At 37.8% G+C, this 15,192-nt stretch overlaps 1 protein-coding gene across 12 annotated transcripts in view; it reads left to right on the forward strand.

Moving 5' to 3' along the window:
• ANKRD28 (ankyrin repeat domain 28) overlaps positions 1 to 15,192 on the forward strand; it is a 120,190-nt gene that overhangs the window by 29,454 nt on the left and 75,544 nt on the right. The gene's annotated exons all lie outside the window — the stretch shown is intronic.

The following is a 15,192-nucleotide window of genomic DNA, read 5'->3' on the forward strand; positions in this document are numbered from 1 at the left end:
TGAAAAGCTTCTTTCCAGCTTTCTTCAAGGCCCCCTTTAGGTCCTGGAAGGCTGTTCTAAGGTCTCCCTGGAGCCTTCTCTTCTTCAGGCTGAGCAAACCCAGCTCTCTCAGCCTGCGCTTGTAGGAGAGGTGCTGCTATCCTCTGTGATCAACTTAATGGCTCTCCCTAGGGCTCGTTCCAACAATTAAAGTCTTTGTTGTGCTGGGGGCCCCAGAACAAGACACAGCACTTCAGGTGGGGTCTCACTAGAGCAGAACAGAGTGGGAGAATCACCTCCCTTGGGCTGCTGGCCACACAGCTTTTGATGCAGCCCAGGACATATTTGGCTCTCTCTGCTGCAAGCACACACTGCTGGGTGACAATTGTCCACTGACACACCCGGGTCCTTCTCCACAGGGTTACCCTCCATCCATTTTCAGCCCAGTCTGTACTTGTGTTTGGGATTGCCCCAACCCACAAACAGGACTTTGCACTTGGCTGTGTAGAACCACATGAGGTTCACACAGACCCACCTCTCAAGCCCATTAAGCTCCCTCTGGATGGCATCCTTTCAGCGTACCCACACGTCACACCCCACGCATCTTGGTATTGGTGGCAAACTTGCTGAGGGTGCACTTGACCCCACTGTCCATGTCACTGACAAAAATGTTAAAAAGGACCAGCCTGACCCCTAAGGAACATCACTCATCACTGTTCTCCACTTGGACATTGAGCTTCTGACTGCAGCTCTTTGAGCAAGGCCCTCAAGCCAGTATTTTATCCTCTGTGTGGTCCATCCATCAAATCCATGTCTGTCCGATTTAAAGCCAAGAATATCATGCAGGACAGTGTCATGCTTTTCACAAGTCCAGGTGGGTGATGTCTGTTGCCCTTCTCTCATCTACCGCTGTTGCAACCCTGTCATAGAAAGCCAGCAAATTTCTCAGGCATGATTTGCCTTTAGTGAAGCCCGTGCTAACTGTCACAAGTCACCACCTTATTTTCCATGTGCCTTAGCATAGTTTAAAAAAGTTAAGAAGATCTGTTCCATGATCTTGCTCGGCACTAAGGTGAAACTGACCAGCCTGTAGTTGCCTGGGGCTTCCTTATTTCCTTTTGTTTAAATGGGAATTATATTCCCCATTTTCCTGTCAGTGAGAACTTCATGAGACTGCTGTGACTTCTCAAATATGATGGATTAGCTAGCCACTTCCTTGAGCAGTTGCCTCAGGACCCATGGATATATCTTACTAGGTTCCATGGACTTTTGCCCCTTCAGGTTCTTTAGATGGTCTTGAACTTGACCTTCTCCTACAGAGGGAGATTGTTCTTGTTCCCAGTTCCTGTTTTCACCTTCTGCAAATAGGGCAGTGTGGCTGGAGCACTTGCTGGTAAAGACCAAGACGAAATAGTCACTGAGTCCCTCAGCCTTCTTCACATCCTGGGGAACCAGGTCTTCTGTATCCTTCCTGAGAAGACCTATGTTTTTCTCAGTCTTTCTTCTATTGATGATGTACCTAAAGGAGTTTTATTTTTTTACCCTTAATGCCCTTGGATAGAGATTTGCCTCTTTCAGTACTTCAGCTTTCCTAAGCAGATCCCTGGCTGTTTGGACAATTTGTGTGTATTTCTCCCAGGCTATCTGTCCATGCTTCCACCCTCTGTAAGCTGTTTGTGTTTGTCCAGGAGCTCCTTGTTCATCCATGCACGCCTTCTGGCGTTCTTCACTATTTCCTGAACTTTGTAGGGATATATTGCTCTTGAACCTGAAACAGACAATCTTTGAAAATCATCCAGCTCTCTTAGGCTCCTCTTCCCTCTAGGGCTCTATCCTGTGGCACTCTACTAAGGGGGTCCTTGAACACACTAAAGTCTGCCCTCCTCATGTCTGAGGTAGTGAGCTTGCTGTGTACCCACCTGGCTGCCCTAAGGATCTCTAACTGAAGGTCAAGTGGATTTTATACCTCTTTAATCATCTTGTTAAATGTTTTCTGTTAATAATAATAATAATAATTATAATAATTAAAAAGTCGGTTCTGTTTTGTACTTCTGGTACCAGTTTTTTCAGTTTTGGAGAGCTGCATCTTCTCTTAGTTCTTCAACATCACATGCTAGAAATCTGGAGGCCAAGCTACTTTGTGGTGTATAAATCCTTCTATAATTTGGGGCCTGTGTGAAGATCAGGCTCCAGATCTGTCCAGTCATCTGATCCTTTACGGTGTTATATGTCAAGTGGTTGTTCCTGTTGACTGGCCTGTCATGGAATCAAACTAGAGAAAATTTAATGCAAATCATACTATTAGAGGGAAGTGTGCTGGCATATGTCCTGGAGAAAAGTGTTGGTTTCCCCCCTCTCTTCCTTACCTCTTTCTTGCATCCCCCTCTCTTCCTTACCTCTTCCTTGAAGTGGCTGTGAAGATGATGATTTAGAGTGGTTTAGTTTAGAAACTGAAAACCATGGTAGCTGATAAACCTTGTTTTGCTTTTGCGCCAATACAAAAATGATGCACGTCCTTATTTAGAAATACTGGAGATACAAAATGCACTTGCTGAAGGATGGGTGATTGGTTTTTGGGTGGAGCATGCAGTCCACTTTATACTTTCTATGGGAATTGTTTATGGCTAGAAATTGTTCTTTTGGGGTAAATTATTCAGGAAACAGGGTCACCAGACATCTACAAGCTATCCAAACACATTGGTCATGTACAGATAAGAGACTCTAACATATCCATTATTTGTGTGTCATGGGTACCAGAATGGTGCATGTTTCTTTCTTTGACCTTTCAACAATTATAAAATACTGTGCTGTTATATAACATTTAGGGTGCTATAACTTAAATTACTGTGTGGATTAAACATGACGATATGATTTGAATGATTAAACATGAAGATATGAAGATAAAATTTATTTTCCTCCTAGTCTTAGTAATACTGGGTGGGTAGGTGTTCATTGTTGGTTGGGATTTTTTTTGTTTGTTCAGGTTTTAAAATTTTTTCTTTTCCCTGTATTTTTTTAACTGATTCTGGCACCTGATGCAGAAAACTTGAGTCTGAATTTTGGCTGAGTTTAAAGCTGAATACCTGTGGCACTTAGTATGTGTGGTCTAGCATTTGTGCAGATGTTGTGGTAGCTCTTTAATGCAAATAATGGGGAGCAGAATAAATTATATTTTTTAGTGTGCTACCTTGGATTCTTTCTCAAGTGTGCACTTCAAGATGACCTCATTTTAATCTTTTATAAATTTATAAATGACTACTTGTGATATTTCCCTTGCTGCTGACCAGATGCTGATAGTAATGACTGAGAAATAAGCTTCATTCCATGATGAATGGAATTTATCAGCGGCTGCTTTTTGGCAGGGGTGGGAAGGAATGTGTTGTAAAAATACGCTGACTGGCAGTTTGCTTGTTCCATCTCTGTTAAAGCCAGGAGTTCTGTGGGACGGGAAGCTGATTGAATGTTTCTCTGATATGGAAAGTGAATATTTTTTTCCTTCTTGATCACGTTTTAATGCTACAGGTAGTCCATATCAAAAAATGTAAAACAAAGCTTGTATTATGTAAAGAATAAATGCTTTCAGAATCTTTTCTTCTTCCCTTAGGCTTGGTAAAGACATGGAGTAAAGGCTTACTTTTACTTTTGCTTTTAATAGTTTTATCTTTTAAAAATGGAAAGTTTTGCAGATTTTACCAAAATATTAATATTGTATTAATTAATGTCATAAATACTTTAGAGAAGAGAAGTCAAGTGTTCTTTCTTAGAAGGTTAAGAAATTGAAGGAGCATCTCTAAAGAAATTACATAATGTAGCTGCTTTTAATTTTTAAGTACTGACAATATCCTCTAAATGGCTTTGTCTTGCATATTTAGGTAAAGAGGAAGATTTCAAAAGAATGAGTCTTTTTTTCTGTGGATATTTAAGTTTCTTGGATACTGTTAATTCAGTTAGCTCTATAGTATTTTAAAAGTGTCGGTAATGCCCCTAGTGAGTAACATTACAGGCCTGTTACATATATATTACTCTTTATTTTTCACAGTTCAAGACTTTATAATTTTAGTGACCAAAGAGTAGTTTCTCAGATTATCAGTTTTGAGATAATAGTGTGTAATTGACTATTTAATAGATATGCCACAGAGTTCTCAATCAAGAAGGAAAAAATGGCAGAGGTTTGGTGGTTTTTTTCATACATGTCACCCTGCTGGAAAGAGTGAAAAGTAACACACTTCTACTTCCAGTATGAGAATCTGAAGGAAGTAGTGAATTTTATTAATATTCTTAGGTAATCATGTGTGTAACTTTGAAGGTTTTCGTGTACTTCAAAGAGTAAAAGGCTTTTGTGTAGCGTCAGAAATTTATCCAGAAGCTATTTCTGTTATTTGGGGAGCGACATTTCATCTGGGGAGGTCTCATTCTTCATATGGCAATAGTCCTGTTTATCTTCCTGGTCTCTCTGTTCTTGGAAGAGTTAGAGCAGCTGTGGTTGCTTCTCTGCAGTTTGCGGGGTCTGAAGCTGCAGAGAAGAGGTACCTTGTCTTTCTGTCTTCTTTGATTCTGTGTCTGTGTGGGGGTTCCTCAGTGATCATCAAAAATTAATGCTAAGTAGTTTCTTACTAAGAGAAAAGGAGCAATAGATCAAATAATGTCATCTAAAGGTTGACATTTCTAAAGAGGACAATATTTCATTAAAAGAAAAACTAATTGGAGTTTTTAAAAAAGAGAAAAACAGAACTAAAATAGTGTAGACCTTAAGTATTTTTTAAATGGCCATGAGGTGTCAGTGTACATCCAAAAAGAAACTTCGATGATCACCACTTCTTCAGAAAAAATGTTGGTTGCCTTTATTTTCTAGGGCCTGAAATAATCTCTAGGGGAGAAGGTTACAACAGCTGAGTCAAGACTATTAAAATTTATATCTGCATGATTTAAAGGTTACATTTTCATAGTTATGTGGTGTTTTTTAACCAAGATGTGTAAGTTTGTTTATTTCTAGACTCTAGTTTAGTTTGCAAACCAGTTCATGAGTTTAGTGATGTTCTCTCTTCATTACCCTGCATTATAAGCATGCTTGAGGTTGCATGAGGTGTTTTCTGGGGAAGACACTCTACAGCTTGGTATGTAAGATATAAACAAATAGGACTATTCCTAACCATATTACTGATTTCTTGTTACTAAATATTGACGTTTTCCTAACATATTTATATTTAATAGAAGTCTGGTATTTGATTTTCATAATGCTTTTATAAAATAAAAGTCTTGCCAAGAAGAGGTAGAAAACAATTGCATACAAGATGCACTGTGGCCTTGTTTTTGCCACAGAACTTCACCAAATACACTCCCTTTTTATACCCACTTATTTGCTAAGTGGGGTTTGGTTATTTGTAGGTTCTAAGATACCTAATCATAAAGGAGTTTTAGAGTCAAGGGTGTATAGAAGTTAATTTTCTTAATATTTTGAATAAGTAACATGTGTCTCATGTGCATTATGTATTGTGTTTTGATACCATCTTTCTGTATCGTAATATTCCTTTATAATGCAATTTGTTGGCTCTTAGGAATGCCAAAATTTACTTTGCAAGTTCTCCTCTAGGTGTCGTCTTAATTGAATAAATCACTGATTGAAGCCAGTGTTAGGAAGATTTTGGAAGACATGAAGCCCAAAACAATCCTGATTAAAAAAAAAATAAAAATACAAAACTCCCCCCAAACTCACAAGTTTTAGATCATGTATGGATAATTGTGTAAAAGCTGTAACTACCTTGTTGTGCTTGTATTTAATACATAAATTGCATGTGTGTGGATTCTGGATACATAATTGAATTTGTCTGCTTTTTTTGAAGTCTGGGCCCTAAAATTCTCTAGTATTTTCTTCAGAAAGCCATATGGTTTATAAATACTATTAGTACTGTAGGCACAGTTTGATTAACACAATCTGTGAAATTTCTGTGTTGCAAAATGCTTTTTTTTAAAAGGAAATTTACTAGGAGCAATTTACATACTGAATCACGGGAGAAGACACTTGGAATTCTTTGCATAACTATGGTTTCGTGTAATGGGAAAGAATTTAAGGAGTGATATACTTGGTCATAATAGTGTCCAAATTTGGAAAAGTTCAGGTGTCATGAACACTGTTTTGAGATATTTTATGGAAAATACAAGGAATGGAATAGTTCTGATAACATGGTTGATGAAGGGAGCTCGGTTGTTTGGTGTGGGTTTACAAAGCCGTCTCATCACTGTCTGTTGCAGTGAGCAGTTTGAACACTCCCACTGCTCCGTGGCAGCTGCAGGCCCATGGTGAGCTGGCTCACACAATTCAACATCAAAAAAAACAAACCTAAATCGGGGCAGTTGGGTCATACAAGTTGCCTGTGCTGGCTCAGGAAAAGGATGTGAATGTGTAAGGATCATGTGGGGAAGGGAGGAGTGAAGAGTCTGTCTGCTCACTAGCAGTGAAAATCAGACTAATAAAAGTTTTTCAAATGTCACTTTAAAAAAAAATAAAGCAATGTACAAGCAACAAACAGATTTCTAGGGTGGTAAGAATTGAATTAGCATTCTAAAGCAATACTCTGATGCATTTTATAAAATTTCATTTGGTAATAGACTTTTTAAGCAAAGTGCTTTTTACTCTTCTAAATACAGAATTGAAAAATTGTTAGGAAAAGTAACTAAGGAGTAAAGGTTATATACATGCTCTTATCCTGTAGTGATGTGTGATGTGTGAAGCCCTCCTGAGAGTGGCTTCCCTTTTGGACATTGTGGGGAGGATTCCTTGGAAGGTTTGAAGCAGGCAGGGAAGATTTTTGTCTGCAGCTGTGTTTCTCCTTGCTCAGTTTGGGAGAAGCCACATCTATTTTGGCAGCTGCAGAAGTTTTTGATGAGCTCTCTTGTCCTGTAGTAGTGCCTGTATGTGTGCGTGTGTGTGAATATGTGGATTTTGTCCAGCTGTGTTTTATAGAGTATTTTCAGTTGCCAGAAAGGAGCTTTTTCTTGGACATGTGGGAGGTGTGAGGGATTCATAAAAACTTCTAGGAAGTTTAGCTTTCCCCAAGCAGCAAATCCTGATTCTTGACGCAGCTATTGACACACACTATTTTAGAGATAATCAGAATAATTTGTTTACAGTGACACTGACTGTTCACATACTGAAGAGAGAAAAAAACCAGTGTGGTATCCATAGCAACTGGGATTAATTTTGCTCACTTACATACAGTATTTTGAGTTCCTGGTATGTATGGAAACCAAAATTTCACATGTGAACAAGCCAGCTGAACTGTGGCTTCTGTGGTCAGTCTATTCCTATCTACCCAAAACTGAATTAAAAGTATTGCACTAGTAGGAATGTTTATGCATTTTTAGTATTATAATATTTAAATATTTATTTAAAGTTTGTTCTAATTATTATAACTCTTCTGGAAGAGAGAACTGATTTTAAAAAAAAAAATTTCTTTAGAAGAAAACTTTTAAATCTTCTAAAAAAAGTTAATGTATTCAAGCCCTTTTCCTCTTGAACTCCATCCTGGCAAAAAAGCCCTCACCATTAAAGTGCGCCCCTGTTTTTGCCTCTTCTGTCCAGCAACAACACTCATCCCTGGGTGGAACAGGGAGGGGGAGACTGGGTTGCAGGCAAATTGTACCATCACATGACTAATGAGTAGGAAAATCTGAACAGAAACTTTTAAAGGCCACAGTTTTTCTGTTTTCTTTTAGAGCTATGAAATAATTCAGCCTCTTCCTCCCCTCAGTATTACAGACTGCCTCAACTTTCTGCTAGGAGAGTTCCAGTAATGACAGAAGTATTGAACAGGTGTTTTGAAGGAGCAGATTTTGTAATGCTTTGCTTCTTGACAAAATCAGAGCTTTGTTTTGAATAGCAGAAATTGTGTGGTCCTCTTAGAACATATATGCTGCTATCACTGTCATTCTAAATAGTTTCCTCTAGATAACGCATTTTAGTTCTTTTACTTATCAGACTTGAGTGAATAGCAGGCATACACTTGAAGCTGAGTAAACTTTCCTTCCCTAAGATGGTCAGATTTGGAAGTGTTCTCTTCCTGATGCCCTTCTAGTAGAGGTAAAGCAGCCTGTACGGTATAGTTGCTCCTACTTAGGTTTTATTTTTTTCCTCAGTCAAACCTGTGTTATTTCTTTCCCCTTTTGGTCATTTAACCACTGGAAGCCAGTGAGTGCTATTTAACACTTATTTGGGTGCATTGCTCTGCTCTGGTTCTTAGTTTTTCACAGCTGTTTGTTACTTCTCACTCTTAATTAGTTACATCTCTTCTTGCTTCTGTGACTGCATTAGCATTTTGTTAGTATTTGATGCTGAAGTAACACAGCTATGAGTCCAAGCAAAACATGGACTGAGATAAAACCCTGCTAATATTGCTGAGATGAGACAGGCAATGGACTGTTTGCTGTAGCAGCATATCCAAGCTGATTCTTGCAAATACTACTAAAAATCAAACTTAAATAATCATAATTAGCAGTTGGAGATTGATGAGCTCTCTGACCTTGGCTAGCAGAAATAGATCCACTGAGCTTCTTGGGTTTTGTGCTTTGGGAGGAGGTGGGGGGGCAGGGGCAAAAAAAAAAAAAATCCAAACTCTTTCCTTTTTACTAATTCTCTACTTGAATGGTTCTGTTGAAAGCAAGTCTGTTAGTGTTGTTTATTTTTTTGAATAGGCAATTGCTGTTTGTTACTTGAGAAAAGCAACTGGTTCTGGAAATGTTCTAAACTGATGTGTCATCACTGAAGGTTTTAAATAGCTGAATATGATGTTTGTTTCCTCCCTTCCATGGCTCAAAATGGTATGAATCATTTTTTTTTAGTGTTTCCCAGATAATAGTCTGAGTGGAAGTGGTATGTGTTTCTGACTCAAGTTCCTAAATGTTGGTGGAGCACTCCCAACCACTGCTGATTTTGGTCATGTGGGAATTCCATAGGAACTTCTGACAGATGTATAAAAGCAAACATTTTGTAACGATGGCAACTTACCCACAAAGATTGATGTGGTTGGTAACATAAAACTTTGAAAGTCCTCTTCTGACTGGCATAACTGACTTGACTTTCCTGCCTAAAATGTGTTAAGTGGTACAGGATAAGAATTCAGTCATGAGGATTGTTTTTTAAGTGTGTAGAATGTCTTGTAGAATGCTAGACTAGAATTTTTGTTACATTTTTATATGGCTGCCTGCTAATCTTCCTATCTTCCAGAATTTAGGTGTTTTTTAATGAACCCATCTTTTCTATAGTTTCATATGCTCTTAGCCAATTTCAGATTTCCTTGTTCTTTCTACATATCTTGGAGCATCAAAAAAGGTGCATGCTCCAGTGTTAACTGAAATGGTGCTGAAAAAAAATTAGTGAATTTTACAGGGGAAAGAAAAGGGGAAAAGGAAAAGAACAGGCACATCTGTGTTAAAGAATGGTATTAGGAGGATAACACTGATGGGACCTGGAAAGGACTAACTTATATGTCCGTCATCCCAGGCTCATCAAATGTGCTGCAATGAAAGGTTTTATATGTCATCAATATAATGGAGATATGGTTACTCACCATAGGCAGCAGAACAATTCTCATTTCTGGAAATCCACCTGAAAACCATTGCTTCTTAAGAAGCTCAGCAGCATGGCAGCCCAGCAGAGTTTTAATGAGGAAATGATAAACTTCATGCTAGGTATCTTGGCTCCAGTGAGAACCTCCTCATTTTCAGTCTCAACACCAGCACTGTCCAGTGCTGAACCTGGGTGTTTTGCCTTGTGCTGCCTTTCCTTTAAGGGGGTTTCCAGCCTTCCAGCTAAAGAACCAAGGTTAGAAAAAGGATAGAGCCTATTGGTTTATAGCCCATCCAGCTAAATTACCCTCTGAGGGGAAGCTGAGTCCTACAGACCAAATGTAATGTGTTTCTAATAATCTGCTGGAGAAACAGCAGTTCAAAAACAAACCAGAAAAGCATACAAATCCAGGGAAATTGGGACTTGTTCTTTTCCCATGTAGCAATGAAAGATCACACTCAGGTTTTTTTTTTTAATAAGCAGCTTTCAGGTGAGAATTTCTTCTTTTCCTTGGGATACAAACATAGAGAATTGGTTTCAGTGCATCAGAGACAGAAGAAGCCTGTTATGCCATACATTAGAAAATCCAAAGGAATTTCTGGTATTCAAGGATGCAGTCTCTGAGAGGCTTGTGGTGCTCTTGTGTGTTATAGTGTCTGTCCTTGAATCCCACACGCTATTCGCAAACCCCTTAATTCCTACTGAAGAGGGACGAGCAAACCTTTTGCATGGTGAAAAATAAGGCAATGTTATGTTGACCTTCTGTGATGTGGGCTAGTTTTTCTGTAATGAATAATGAGTTTGATTCTTTTTTTTCTCTGCGGGAACAATATTGCAAGAAGAAATTTTCAAAGAGGAAATATGTAAAATCAGCACTTCCTCTGTTCATCTTGAGCGTGACTATAGATCAGTAGAAAAGTAGATCAAAGGAGATGAACTAATTCTTCTCAGCGTATGTGTGCGCCCACAGGCCCAAAGGGAATTCTCTCAGTTGTTTTACCAGCTGCACTAATGTAATTTAGTGGGATCATATTTTAGTTAATTCATAGGAGTTTGTACAGTATTGGTATAAACACTTTCAATGCAAGGTTATAGATGATATAAAACTATGATTAGGAATTCTGCAGTCATTCATTTGCTCCAGCCAAGCTACCTGTTTCTTCTCCTTAGGAAAATGTAATAGCATCGTTACCTGAAGCATCAGGCTGTCAGTGCCAGCTGCGGCAGTGGATTGGTCTTCCAGTGTGTCTGGGTTGTTATTTTTGCTCTGCTCATGTTGGCATTCCTGTCCAGCCTCACCTCCCAGCAACAGGCTGGGTGTGCTGGGAGAGGGTGGTTGACGTGTGAAAGAGCAAACAGGGACTGCTGAGACTGAGCCTTTGATTTTTGTTTTGTTTTTGTCAACTCTGCTTTTAGAGCTGTGTGCACAGCTGAAATTGCTGCCCTTGGTAATTATTCCTGGAAGGACACTGTGGTTATTATTGTAATTGATGCCATTTTCATTTGCCAAAACCCAGAATTGGCCATGGCCGTGATCTGAGCTGGAATGACTAAGTAGGCCAGAAGAATTGCTTCTATCAGTGTCTTTTCTGCCTTTGTTCTGCCCAGAGGTGGAAATACTTCTAACAAACCTGTAGGCCTTGCTTTCTTTATTATGAAAACATTTTTAAAAGCTGTCATGCTTGCAAAAACCTTAGGTGTACAGCTAATAATTTTGTGTTTGTGTGGGTTTAACAAATGCTGAAGTGTTTTGCCTGCTTCTCTCTTTGACTAAACTGATATTTTAAGATATCTTAAAAGTCATCTTCTCTCAACTTACCTCCTCCCAAAAAGAAAAATTGCACTTAAAAAAGACCTGTCTTCTGGCCAAAATACATGCCACAGTGGCTAAAGTAGTTTTTCAAGATCTTTGTTTGTCTTCATGGATGCAAACTTACCTTTGCGATTCATAACAATATATGTGGATAGGCCACCTTTTTGTGGTCTCTCTTCCCTGAAGCAGGAGTTGTTTTGACTTCTTGTCAATTTTACAAGACTGACAATGCCACCATCAGACTTGTGTGGCTGTTATTTAGAAAAGCTGTTGGATGTAATAGCTGCCTTCTGTTTCTCAAAAGACAGAGAGGTGTTTGCTGTTGGGTGCAGCTGATAAATCTGAGCACACACATTTTCTATGAAGTAACTTGAGTCCATGAATTCAGATGGACTGGAGGACTTCTTTTATGTACTGTGTGTTAATGTAAGAATGAACTGTTAACTTTAATTGCAGGGCAGTACACTGAAAGTGCACAGGGTACCCAGCCAGTGAATTTAAATCTGGCCTTAAAAGGAAAGTGTGCTGGGTGATATCATAGCTAGAAAACATGTTGGAAGATGCAGGACCCTCATATTTTCACTTTCTTTTAATAGATATAGGAGTTGCATTTCTTTTTCTGGGTTTTGGTCTTTGCACAGTTTGATTGCTAGACTCCATATTTTGGACAACATAGATAATTTTTTTAAGGTATTTACATGTCTTGTACTATGATGGCTGTATGGTCCTTCAACCAAGAGTTTGTCTGCAGGTGTATTGTTCAGACATAGAGAAGTCTTAAAAAGAAAATTGCTTAGTAAGTAGACTTTGAACACTTTCAAGGTGCTTTACTGCTCTTTGATCAGATGATATTTTTAACATGTTACAGGGTGTTTAAGTATACAACTGAAAATTATGTCTGAATCACAGACATTTTTTATTATTAACTTTACTTATGTTTCTCCAATTGAGAAAAGTTAGAATGAATGCTGGATTATTTTTATTCTTTGTATTTCAGCTGAAATGGCTTTTCAGATACTGGATTTTATTAATTGCCAAGTGTTCAAAGATAATATCTGACTATATGAAATATTCCTTTAGATTAACAGAGGCTGTATAATTGCATGAGAAAAGGTTGCAATTACCTATGGTATCATGAGGTGCAAGCAGAGCTATTTTGCTTGTCCTTAGAAGCAAAACTGTGGACTCCAGGGGTTAAAACTATTCTGCAGATGCTCTGGAATAAACAGAACAAAACTGGGAAGAAAGGTACTAATTTCTTGCTTCAGACTGTTCTTTTTCCTGACTCCACCTCATTCCCTCAGGAGTGGGGAGGAAACAGCAGAGGAGTTCAGATGAGTGACTCATGAGAAGTATTCTAGAAGTATTGTAACTTATATTCATAGTGATGCTGAACACTCATCTCTGTCTGTATGTGATAAAATCAGCTTATACTAAGGCATGCCTGTTTACTTAGAGCTATAGCTGTTAAAAAGCAGTCTTTGTCTTCTGAAGAAATACACAGATCAGGTATTTGACTTGCTGAGTTGATATACAACTTGGTTCTAATTTTTTTCATTTTTACTGGAACCTGACAGAACAATTTTCTTCCTTTCCTAGATCCTTTTAATCATACAAAATATTGCCTGAAACCAGTTGGATTAACCTCAGCCCAGAAAAAAACTTGGTAAATGCTGATTGGCAAGAGACAAATCTTTGAGTAGATTCTTTGATAGGTGTCATCAGCAGTGCTGCTACAGTCTTCTGCTCATTTGTTCCTAGAGAAGAAGGCAGATGTATAGGAAAGGTTGCTATTTTTAGCTGATTCAGAGTTCATGTTTTTTCTTTTTTCTGTCTAGTGTAGATGGCAGACATCTGTATTTTAACCTGCAGGTTGCATTTTTGTAATATATTCTCTTTATAGTCACCCATTAAAGACTCTTGAAAGTTACTTAAAGGTAAGTGTAGTTTGAAAATTACAACACTTTTTTTTTTTTCTTACAGTGATCATGTCAACATAAAAGCCTTTACTTTTGAAAAAATGCATATCATCATTGCGCTTCTTAAAATTTGAGAGTTAAGTGTGGAGATCTTACCTTGCTAACAGGTCTTGTGGAGGTCATCAGATCACCACTCAAACCCCTGTAGACATGTCATTCTTTTTTTAAGTTAGGCCATTTTTAAGCCTTCTTTCTTACTTCTTAGCTTATTTCATAAGCTTTCTTATTGGAAATAGATGACATTTGGAGAAGATGGATGGCGATGACCTGCTGTCTTCAGTTATTTTAAGTTTTATTAATACAAACTGTTTGAGATGCAATGTTCTTTATACCTTCACAAAGTTCTGTTATGATTCCTAAATTAGTTTGAGGAACAGAAGCTTAAATTAATCATCTTGAATTTACCCTGCTTTCATTCTCTGTTTCTGTTAACTCTTCTACACAGAAAATTGTTAGTCTAGATAAGATGCTGAAAAATTGAAACCTTAGTTTGATTTCTCACAGTAGAATTCTAAACAGCTTTTGGTTTTTAGAAGACCTCTTAGGTAACATTAGAAACTGCATTTTGTGCACCAGAAGATACTTTGGATGATTTTTTGAAGTTGAAAGAAGAGGTGATTAGAGATGCTGTTTGCACTGAGGCAAAGGCACAGATTTTGGTTGAAGGGGATGTAAGGGGGAAATGCCAGTTAATTGTGAGCAAAAATTAAATAGCCAGAACTGGGTTTTCCTTTGCTTCCTTTCCTATGGAAGCAATTGCACGCACACAGTCCTATCATGAGTAGGATGTTTTTGCTTACTTACATGGTTTAGATTACTATAGAAATCAATACAATATTGACTCAGTTGTGCTGGTTCTCTTTCTAATGCAAACTGTGACATACTGGCTTTTAACTCTTTGTAGTAATGTCACAGTTCAAAAATGTACAATGTTAGGTGAGATATATGTTAACTTGCTTTTGGAAATAGTTTATATTAATTGTATTATAATTTTATCTAAGATCACTAGAATAATTATTAGAGTAAATGAAAATGTTCTGAATTTTTGCAATTAACTGAGTGTGAAAGTGTGCTTTTTAAGGTAACTGTTGAATTTCTAGCTGACTTTGAAGCATTAATTACAAAGGTAAAAAATGGACCATGTTCAGATAATTTGAACTAAATTAGGCATTATCTCTATCTATCAATGTGTCCAGGTGGTAATTTCAAAGAAGGCATATGGAACCCTTAGCATTTGCTTGCTGTATAAATGTACTGACTCTTGAAAAGTGTTCATTTACACTGAACATATGGGCTTAGCTGGAAAACCATTATCTAGCAAGTGTGTGTATATCATATGAAGCTTGAGTACACATTTTGCCAGTATTTTGCTTTTACTCATAAAATCTGATTTTTATTTTTTTTAAATGCATGTTTAGTTTTGCAAATAAGCTAGTGTCTGTTCCTTAGGGCATTTTTCACAAATAGAAAGCAAGCTATTTTCTGTTTTGTGGTTGTTGTGTTCCACAGCAGACAGGAGGGTGTTGCAATAGCTGAGCTTTGAGGATGTCTATAGTTTATTAGAACTAGTTCTGCTGTGGCCAAGAAGAACATGAGTTGTCATATGTACTTACATGAATCTGTGTTGCTTTTTAATAAATGGCTGAAATGCTAGAACAAAGCAGTGTGGTGTACAAATCATTGCTTTTTTGTAATTAACCCCAAATATATGATATTTCAAAATAACTAGACTCTATGTAATGAACAGAATATATTTATAAATGTATTTGTTAGTCTTGAGAAATTTTAATCAGAAATTTCATGATGAATCAGAATCTGGTGCTGTGTTTTGCCAGGCCAGGACTCTTGAGGTCAGGCAG

The sequence above is a fragment of the Cyanistes caeruleus genome, chromosome 1 (genome assembly GCF_971803275.1).
Source record: "Cyanistes caeruleus chromosome 1, bCyaCae1.hap1.1, whole genome shotgun sequence".
NCBI classification, from domain to species: Eukaryota; Metazoa; Chordata; class Aves; order Passeriformes; family Paridae; genus Cyanistes; species Cyanistes caeruleus.